The following is a 9,980-nucleotide window of genomic DNA, read 5'->3' as shown; positions in this document are numbered from 1 at the left end:
GCAAACATATTAAATGACTGCTCCTGGCCTTGTGGACTGGACTGTCATTCCATTTCAGTGAATCAAGTAGCCCCAAAATATGAAGTATCATATAAAAACACCTGAACAAATGATAGCCTAAAAAGCATGCTTTAGCAGTGAGAGACAAATATTTACATACTGCTTCAAAGCAAACCCAAAATGTTCCACTCTAAAGCTATTCATTCTTTCGCTTGTGCTCTCTGGAATGCCTACACCATAAGTAGCACAGTTCTTTTCATCTTAACCCCTTTTCTATTTCATTACTTCTATCTTCTTGCACTTACTGATACATGATTCTCTCCTAAAGATAAAGCCTCCCTTGAGTATGAAATATTTGAACAAAGTGAAAAGAAACAAAAAACCCTGCAGAACACATAAATATTTAACATCAAAAACAAATTATTTGGAAAATATGATGAAAGGGAGAATATCTTACATCTACATTCTCTAAAAATCATGGCAAAAAACACAGACAAAAGGAAAAGAAAGATTGGCATTTGTTGTTGAGTTATTCAGTAATCTTCAACTCTTTGGAATCTCATTTGGAGTTTGCTTAGCAAAGATACCAGAATAGTTTGCCATTGCCTTCTCCTACTCATTTTATACAGATGAGGAAATGGAGGCAGATAGGGTTAAGTGACTTATGCAGATCACACAACTATTAAGTATCTGAGACTGGATTTAAATGCAAATCTTCCTAACTCCAGACCTGGCTTTTTCTATTATATCATTTAATTGTCCATAGTTGGCACATAATATACTAAAAGGTGAAAAAAAATCCCTATTGCCAAGCTAATTTATCCTGAAAAACTAGGCATAATCCTGGAAAAGGGAAATAGAAATGTAATGGAATATATGACTTACAATGAAATATATTTAAAAATTAAATGTAGGAGACAAGAGAAACCTAGAAAAATAAACAAAATTGAATTTCAAAGAACTAAATGATAAATAAATGCATATATCCAGAAACTCTCCCCCCACCCCAATTCCTGTTTTCTTTTTGGGAGACTTCAGCACACAAAATAATACTCACTCAAATACCCTGATTTCCCTATTCCTCATTTCACTTATAACCCATGGTCTTCTTCTCAACTCCACCATATCTATATAGGCACAGAGAGATTTTGCCATCTCTGGCAAGTGTTCCATATCAATGTTTATGAATTTTTAAATTTCTTCTTCTGATTGTCAATGATTTCCTTATTTGTTGTCATTTCCCTCAATCTTGCAACTGAAGACTTTACTGTCCTCATTTTTATTTGTAATGCTCCTATACCTCAGTTATTTTTTAATCTCATTAAATCTGAACTGGTTGTTCTATTTTTCCTCCCTTTGACCTTTTTTTTTTCCTTTAAAATATTTATTTAAAATTTAAACACAAAATAAGGGGGTGGAAACAAAATAGGAAAAGGAAAACAGAAAAAGGAAAATAAAATTATCATGTGCTAACAGAACATCAGAAAGGATTCAAAATATGTAACAATACATTTCCATTTGAAGAAAGCATACTAATCGAAGACATTATATTCATGACTGTCCAATTTTTTCTTCACTTTATTTTACATTATTCTTTTGTTCTCTGCAGTGTATCTTTTTTTTTTTTTTACTTTATTCTTTTCCCGCTTTTGTATCCCCCACCCCCTCACTCTCCCACACACACATCTTGTCCCAAGCAGGACACAATTAAACACAAGTATATTCATGTTTTTCTTTTTCTTTCATTATTTCTTGTGTTATTGTTCAAAATTCTTTTTTTTTTCCACCACATTTATCAGGTAGTCCATTTATTCTTAAGTTTTCTCTTCTTGATCTGTTCTCTAGATCTACTGTTGTTCTTATAAGGTGTTTTACATTTTCTTCATTTTTTAGTCTTTATATTTTGTTTTGTTATTTCTTGCTCTCATATCTTCACTGAATTCCCCTTGTCCAATTTTAATTTTTTAGTATCATTTTCTTCTTTAAGATTCTGGATCTGCTTTTCTAGGTGGTGACTTCTGTTTCTTAATCTTGGTTTTCTTGAATTCTTTACTTGTTTATTTATTTATTTTTGTTTTCCCTCAATCTTTTTCATTGATTTTTAAAGTCTTTTTTGAGTTTTTTTTAATAAATTCTTTCTGGGTTGGTAGCCATATAACATTGCTCTTTGGGTTAGAAGAGATTTTTTTTTAATTTAATGACTTTTTCTGAAGATGAACCTGGGTCTTCCTATTCCCATAGTAAGGATCTATGCTGAATTCTTACTCTGTAACCTACTCTTTTTTTAAATAAAAATGAGAACTTATTAATGTAAGTACCTGTAATAATGAGGTGTGAGGAATGGTGCTTCTGGATTCTCTTCAGCTCTCCTTTCTGACCTGGAACTCCAAAATAAAAACTTCATCCTCCTGCAAGTACCTGCAACTAGAAGCTTCTATGCCTCACTGCTTCTGCATTCATCAAATATGCTGGTTCCTTCTCACCCAGGCCTGAGTCTCAGCAGCCCAGCTGTATCTAGTGTTCCAAATGAGCTGAGGTTCCTTCAGTCTTTTGAGATTCATATGCAAGACTCCCTAGGTGGTTGAGAAGGTAAAAGTTCCTGTAATTAGGGCTGTGGCTACCTCTGAACTGAGCTAGCCCCAGGACCCTCTGTTTTCTATTTCTGTAGAGCTAGCTAGGGGTATTTACTCTTCACATTAGTTAAACTTTAGTCCTGGATTCTTTACTCTAGTTTTTTTTTTTTTTCTGGTTTTTCACTGCTTTCGTTCACTGTGAGGAAGAATTTTGTTTTGCGTATGTGGGAAATCTGGAGAACTTGGAATTTTCTGACCTAACTCCACCATCTTCCTAATATCCTACCCTTAACCCTTCATTTAACCAGTTCAACTCTCTGCTGTTTTTTTTCACTTGAGTCTCTGACCCCTTTATTATATCAAGGAACTTACTCTCCCAAACTCCATTATTGGATTATTCTCAATATCTTCTTCCTTTATTCCTATACACATGCTGCTGAACTCAGCTGAAAAAAAAGCATGAAATTGTGATGAACAAGTTTTATATTACACAATTTCAATTGATAGACTGCTAGTCCTAGAATCAGGAAGACCTAAATTCAAATTTTCCCTTAGACACTTACCATATATGACCCTGACCAAATCATTTAATCCTATTTGTCTCAATTTTCTCATCTTCAAAATAAACTCAGAAAGAAAATGGCAAACCACTCCAGTATCTGCAAAGAAAACCCCAAAATGGGGTCAAAAAGAGTCAGACAAGCGTCTCTATCACAAGTCTCTCCCCACTACACTACATCCTCTACTTATTTGTCAAACTGATCTTCTTAAAAATTCAGGTCTTATGTCATCATCCTTTATTCAATAAACTCCATGGGACAGAGACAGAAAAGAAACAGACATAGAAGGGCAGGGAGATGTAGATTAAAGGAAGAATGAAAAGTTAAAAAAACTTATTTCTCAAAACTGGTAAATTATAAGAAAATATTATGTAATATACTAGGTGCATGGAGATGGTACAGGAAGCAATAATTGCATTTATTTTTCTTATGTCTAAAAAGACATGGCCATTTTTTTTAGGGAAAAGTACAGCTGAGAACTATAAAAAATTATTAGGGCACTTAGGCAGGGAATAGAGATTGTCATTTAAGAGAGAAGATGGAGATGGGAAAGGAAGAGTTACAAACAAATACATTTAACCTATAGATAACGGAGTATAACAGAGAAAATGATAAAAGAGAGGAAGGCAAAAGTCAAGATCCAATAATATGATTCTGGGCTCAGTGTAGGGAAAGAACCGAAATAAATGAAATCCAAATATTCCTAATGTTAAGAGAATTCTATTTTTGTTACCTCATCTTACTACTTGAAAAGAGTGTATTGGGACAAGTATATGATTATGGATTTAAAAAAATCCTAACTGTGAATATAAATTGAATGAACTCACACATAAAATATAGGTAGGTGACAGAATGAATCAGAAAGCAGCTCTAAACAACATATACACACACACACACACACACAGAGAGAGAGAGAGAGAGAGAGAGAGAGAGAGAGAGAGACATATACCTACATTAAAATAACATTTTGATCACTATCATCACCACTACCATCAACATCACTATGCCCATCACACCTCCACCTCCACCATCACTATAATTGTTAGCAGCAGACTATTCTTAAGTAGGTACTAGCTTAAAAAAATATCTTATATTCCATTGGTAATTATTTACTAGTATTTATGTTGGTATATATTAGTAATTACACTGGAAAAATTTGATAAATTTCTAAGAAATTAGACTTCCCCCATTCCATCGATAAAAAGCTATTACTAATGAACATAATTTATAGGGTATCTAATTATGGTTCAAGATGAGAAAACATTTTCAAATTAGACATCTTAAAGATAATATGGATTATAAAATAAGGGAAAGTTAGTATACACAATTAAGCAACAAGCAAACAAATATTTCTTGATTAATTGTTTAATAAAGAGAAAGGAAAGTTACTATTTTCAAGAATGTCAAATTCAAAAATTTCCCATTTTATCATAATCTGGTTTGTGTTATTCTCAGAAACATTGCAAATTCTATATGGCCTGAAGTTTTCATTTTATATCTTTGTGATAGCTAATTTCCAAAGTCCCTCTCATCTCTGAGCTCATTATCCCAATACAATTTATTGGGCTAAAAGTCTTAACTAATAACTTCCATATCAGAAGGAAAGTGAAGTCTTTCATAAACAAAATTTAAGTCATCATTAAAGTTAAATATGCAAAGATATATGTTAATGTCTTCTTGACCTGGAACTTTTGTGGTTTTTTGGCATTCCATAAACTTTATTTGAATCTGGTGTGACTTACAGAAAATCATATCCTTTGCCCTTTTGGGACTTTGAATTTCTAATATGCATAGATAAATTAGATTTATATAAACTCTCATCAATCTCCATATCTCTTGTTTTCTATGTTCCTGTTTCTTTGTTTTTTTAATATAAGAATAAACAGAGCTTGATTTAACAAAGAATTGAATAGGTTTACCAGTAGTTTAAAATTTGGAATATATTGTTATATGACTTAAATCAGGAGGTAATCTTAAAAAGGTCTGTTGACAGAATTTTTAGGGGAAAAGAATTTTTCCTTACTGAAAAATGACATGGATGGTAAATGAAAAAGGACTCTTCCCACATATTGGACTTCTTCCTCTTGGAATATAATAATAGCTTTCTGGCCTTAACAAAATAAAAATTCACATACTACAACATAGCGTGTCTCCCATTCCAGAATAGTTTTCTTGTTCTAATTTTCTAAATTTCCTAATTTCATCCACATGGCTTTTCCTATTGCATAAAGCCAAATCAAAGAACAGAGTGCTGATCTGAAAGTCATCTATCTGCTTAAAAGTTGTACTGAATGCCAAGCTTTCCATAAAATGCTCCAGAAGGTTTAGATCGGCCATGGGATAGTAGATGTTTCAGTACCACTTGTTTATACCACAGCATTAGCAAGGAACAGCCTGACCTTAGTTCAAGGCTCGACAGAGTGGTTAACAGCAAGGATTGGATAGACCTAGACTAAACAGGCATGGGTATTACAGAAAAAGACTAGAACAAACCAACACTGTCTGTACTGTGTTCAATTTCCTAGACTTCTATGTTTTCTTCCACACTATTTAAGCAAATATAATGCACTATTTATAACACTTTCCATGTATCAGTAAGCTTATTTTCTCAAGAGAAGATCATTGTATAGCAATTCTGTCGACTACCATTAAATAAATGGTATTTGACACCTTGGGAAGGGGATGAAATCTCTTCTTGATTAATAGTTGTCTTCACTTATAACACAGTAAAGCAAGTGACTAATACACATACATATGTATATATTTATCAATGGCTAGATGACCATTTATATACATATTCATATATGGATATTCTTATATATGATTTTCATATATATATATATTCATTAATAAAAATAATCCTCAGACTAAATGAGGAATATTGAAAGTATTAGGGAAGGAATATGTTAACTATTTTTCTGTTTATGCTTGCTTCCTACGAATAGTATATATATATATATATATATATATATATATATATATATATATATATATATATATATATATATATATATAGATAGATAGATAGATAGATAGATAGATAGATAGATAGGAATGTTATAAATATACAGATATCTTTAACTTAATCTACATATTTTTGCCATATTTGAGGGTGGATAGGTTGAGGAAAAAGGTATGTAGGTTGAAGTAGTACTTTAAATATAAGCCCCTCTAAATCAAGTGTATTCATCAGTGTTCTTCTTGTTAGGATTATTAATCAGTGGTCAAAAAATTTTAAAAATAACTTTTAGGGTTTAATGGAATCAAAAAGGGAATTAAAGAAGGGATAAGGCAACAAATGGAAGTATATGTAACAACAAAAAGAGAGGGCATGTTTGCTTTGTATATTGCATGCCTTATAGTAAAAACTCAATAAAGGTTAACAAAGAACTCAATTTTCAGTTTTTGTCTTCTTTTTTCTGCTAAGGAGGATAATGTTTGAAATGAAAAGAACAGAAAACTGAAATTCAAGGTAAAAGAAGTACAAGAGAGAATTTAACTGTGTTTAATTTGTTTGAGTTACCAAGTCCAAATGAACTACATCCAAAGATACTGGAAAACTAATACTGGAAAAAATCTAATATGATTTTGAATTTTTTTGAAAAGTATTTGAATGATTGTGAAAAGTAGAAGGTGCCATAAAACTTAAAAATCAATGTCAAATTAAATTGAGACTAAAGACAAAAAGACATATATATAGAGAGAAAGTAAAGGATAATTTCAAACTTGAAATCAAAGTCACCAGTCTACTGTGATTTATTGGCAAAATTTTAAAAAATATTACCAAATAGATTTAGGAAGAGATTTATAAAGCCATCTGATTTTAGAAACTATAACTTCATAAAAATAGATGATGCTAGAGTATTTTTTTCCTCTTTGGTGGAGTCAGTAAACTTCATTAATCCACAGTCAAATCTCCTTACCTTGAAGTAGCATAATGTGACACTGAATTCTTGAGAGCACAGCCAGGAAAAAAAAAGTTCTGGAAGATTCTAACAAACTAAAAACCTTTGAAAATAGTTCTAGTGAGCAAACTATTCTGTTTCCTGTACTAAAACAGATTCATCACTAGAAGTTGAATTATTTGGCCATATCAACTCTCTACATTAAATATCATTGCCTGTGAAACAAATAGAAATCTAAATAAGACTTCAGTCTAGCATTTCAACTTTTTAAACATAGAATAAATAATTATTTTATTACCTTAACTTTTGTTTTTCAAAAAATGACCACTGGGCATTTTACCATATAATAATGCCGTGTTTTATATTTTAGTGACAAATGAAATTAGTGACATTTAGATAATTCTTAGTGTATTTTTAATATAAAAAATATAGTTCTCTCTAACATAAATAAAATCCAAGCAAACATACCTGCAAAAAGTTAGAATCACTATAACACATAGTCCATACCTGGCATGTTTGCTCCTCTTCCATCTTTTGTGCTAAAGATCATCTTTATTTTTTAACATTTTAGTACTTTAATTTTCCCCAAGTGTATGTAAAACATTTTTATATTTCTTTTTAAAACTTTGTGTTCCAGATTCTTTTCCTCTTTCACCACCCCCAGTTAGGAAGGCACATGTGAAGTTATATAAAACATTTCCATAAATGTCATGTTGTGAAAAATAACAAACATCTCTGCCACCAAAATAATAATAATAATGATAATGATGAGGATGAGGATGATGATGATGATGATGATGATGATGATGATGATAACAACACAGTATTCTTCAATCTACATTCAGAAACAGTTTTTTTTCTCCCATTCTAGGTAAGGATAGCATTGTTCACCTTAAGTTCTTCAGATGATTTTGTTGCTGAGAATATCAGTCATTCCTCATAAAACAATAATATTTCAACATAGGCACATACCATAATTTTTCCAACCATTCCCCAACTGATATGCATCCCCTCAATTTTCGAATCTTTTCCCTGAGAAGAAAGCTATTGTCTCTTTAAAAACTCATGCCTAAGTCAAAGAATATGCATGATTTTAAAGCCCTTTGGGCATACTTCATATTTTTTGATCATTTATCAATTAGATGAGGGCTCCTAATTTCTTTTTTTCTTTTCTTTTTTTTTTTTATAAATTTGACTCAGTTTACTTTATGTTTGAGAAAAGAGACCTTGTCAGAGAAACTTGCTCCAAAATTCTTTTTACAATAACTATTGCTAGAATGATAAATGTAATGTGGAAACAGATTTAGACAAATTGTATCTGGTTAACCTATATTGGATTACCTGCTGTCTAGCAAAGAGGGGAAAGGATGAGGGAGGGAGAAAAATTTGGAATACATTTTTATGTTGAAAATTATCTTTGCATGTAATTTTGAAAAATAAAAATCTATTGTTATAAAAAATTACTATTGCTAACTGTATTCCTGTTTATTCTAGTTTCTCTCTCCTTTTACATTGTCTGTCTTCAAAAGTGTTTTGCTACTGACCAGTTCCTCCCAAAATATGCCCTCTGTTCTATCAACAGAAAAAGTTTTGGACCATAAAAAGTTACTGTGGGGACAAGGAAGATCAAAAAACATATTCAAGAGAAGATAACAAGGACTCCTACAACCAAAGCCTCTAAGAAAAATAAGAATTGATCTCAGTCCATGGAAGAGCTCAAAGAGCATTTTGAAATTCAAAACAGAGAAACAGAGAAATATGGGACAGAGAATTGAGAATGGTGCAAAAAATATAAAAAAACTAATGAGGAGAAGAATGTCTTAAAAAGCAAAATTGGCCAAATGGGAAATTGTAATGGGCTGAAACTGAACAGGTGCACTTGGACAGCCAAGCACTTAAGGCTAATTACTTATTGGACAATACTCTATTAGCATATGCTTGAAAAATGGCCTGCCCCATTATTCTGTGCTGGCTTGATCTGTTGGTGTATACATAGAATTGTAGGAGGGCTTAGATGGTGGAGTAAGACAAGCCAGAGTGACTTCTGGCCGGGAGAAAAAGAACAGAAAGGTGGAGATTCCTGTGTCCATTCCTCTCACTTCGACAAAGAATAAAGATCAAGAACTTCAGCTTATCCTGACTCTAGCTGATTCTAAGATATCCAGGGTGCCAACTAGGTGCTCACAGTTGGCAGCCAACATGTGGACCAAGGACTCTACTTTCACTGAAGTCCCCAGGGACCAGGAAATTGGATGAGTATTGTTAGCTCACAGGGAACTTACTTTTTAAGGGTTAAACTAGTAACCTTTTCTAGCTGAAATGGGGCAGATATTAGGAAAAGATTCTCCCCCACCCCCACCTCTAACCCCACCCCAAAGGAGATCTGCAGGAAGCATACTCAGACTGATAAAGAGACAGGGTATAATTATGACTTGGGAACAGATTGATGGATTCCTGGATACATTACAATGTACGTCCCCTTGGTTCTTCAATGAAGAAGATATAAGGGCAGATAATTGGAAACTTATAGGAGATCAACTATGCGAATATTATAATGATAATGGTTCCAATTCAATTTCCAAAGAAACATTCTATATATATACAACATAATACAATTGGCCTTAAAAAATCCTGCAAGTTATAGAAAAAAGAAAAGTTTTCATAATAGCCAGATAAGGAAGTATGAGGAAAAAGAGGAAGATAAACAACAGTTTAATGACCATATCGCCCCTCCTATGAGTAGATTGCAAAAGGTAGTACTTAAAGCCACAGAGGAAGGGAAGGATATATCTGAGTTGAAACTAGAAATGTATCCTGTGATTCAACAGTTTAACTCTTCAGGTCAAGAAAGTAGAAGATACACTCCTTTTGATATAGAAATCCTCAAAGCCCTGAAAAAGGCTTGCACTCTTTATGGGGCTACATCAGCCTATGTTAAGATG

The sequence above is a fragment of the Antechinus flavipes genome, chromosome 5 (assembly GCF_016432865.1).
Source record: "Antechinus flavipes isolate AdamAnt ecotype Samford, QLD, Australia chromosome 5, AdamAnt_v2, whole genome shotgun sequence".
Classification (NCBI taxonomy): domain Eukaryota; kingdom Metazoa; phylum Chordata; class Mammalia; order Dasyuromorphia; family Dasyuridae; genus Antechinus; species Antechinus flavipes.
This window is presented reverse-complemented; position numbering follows the sequence as displayed.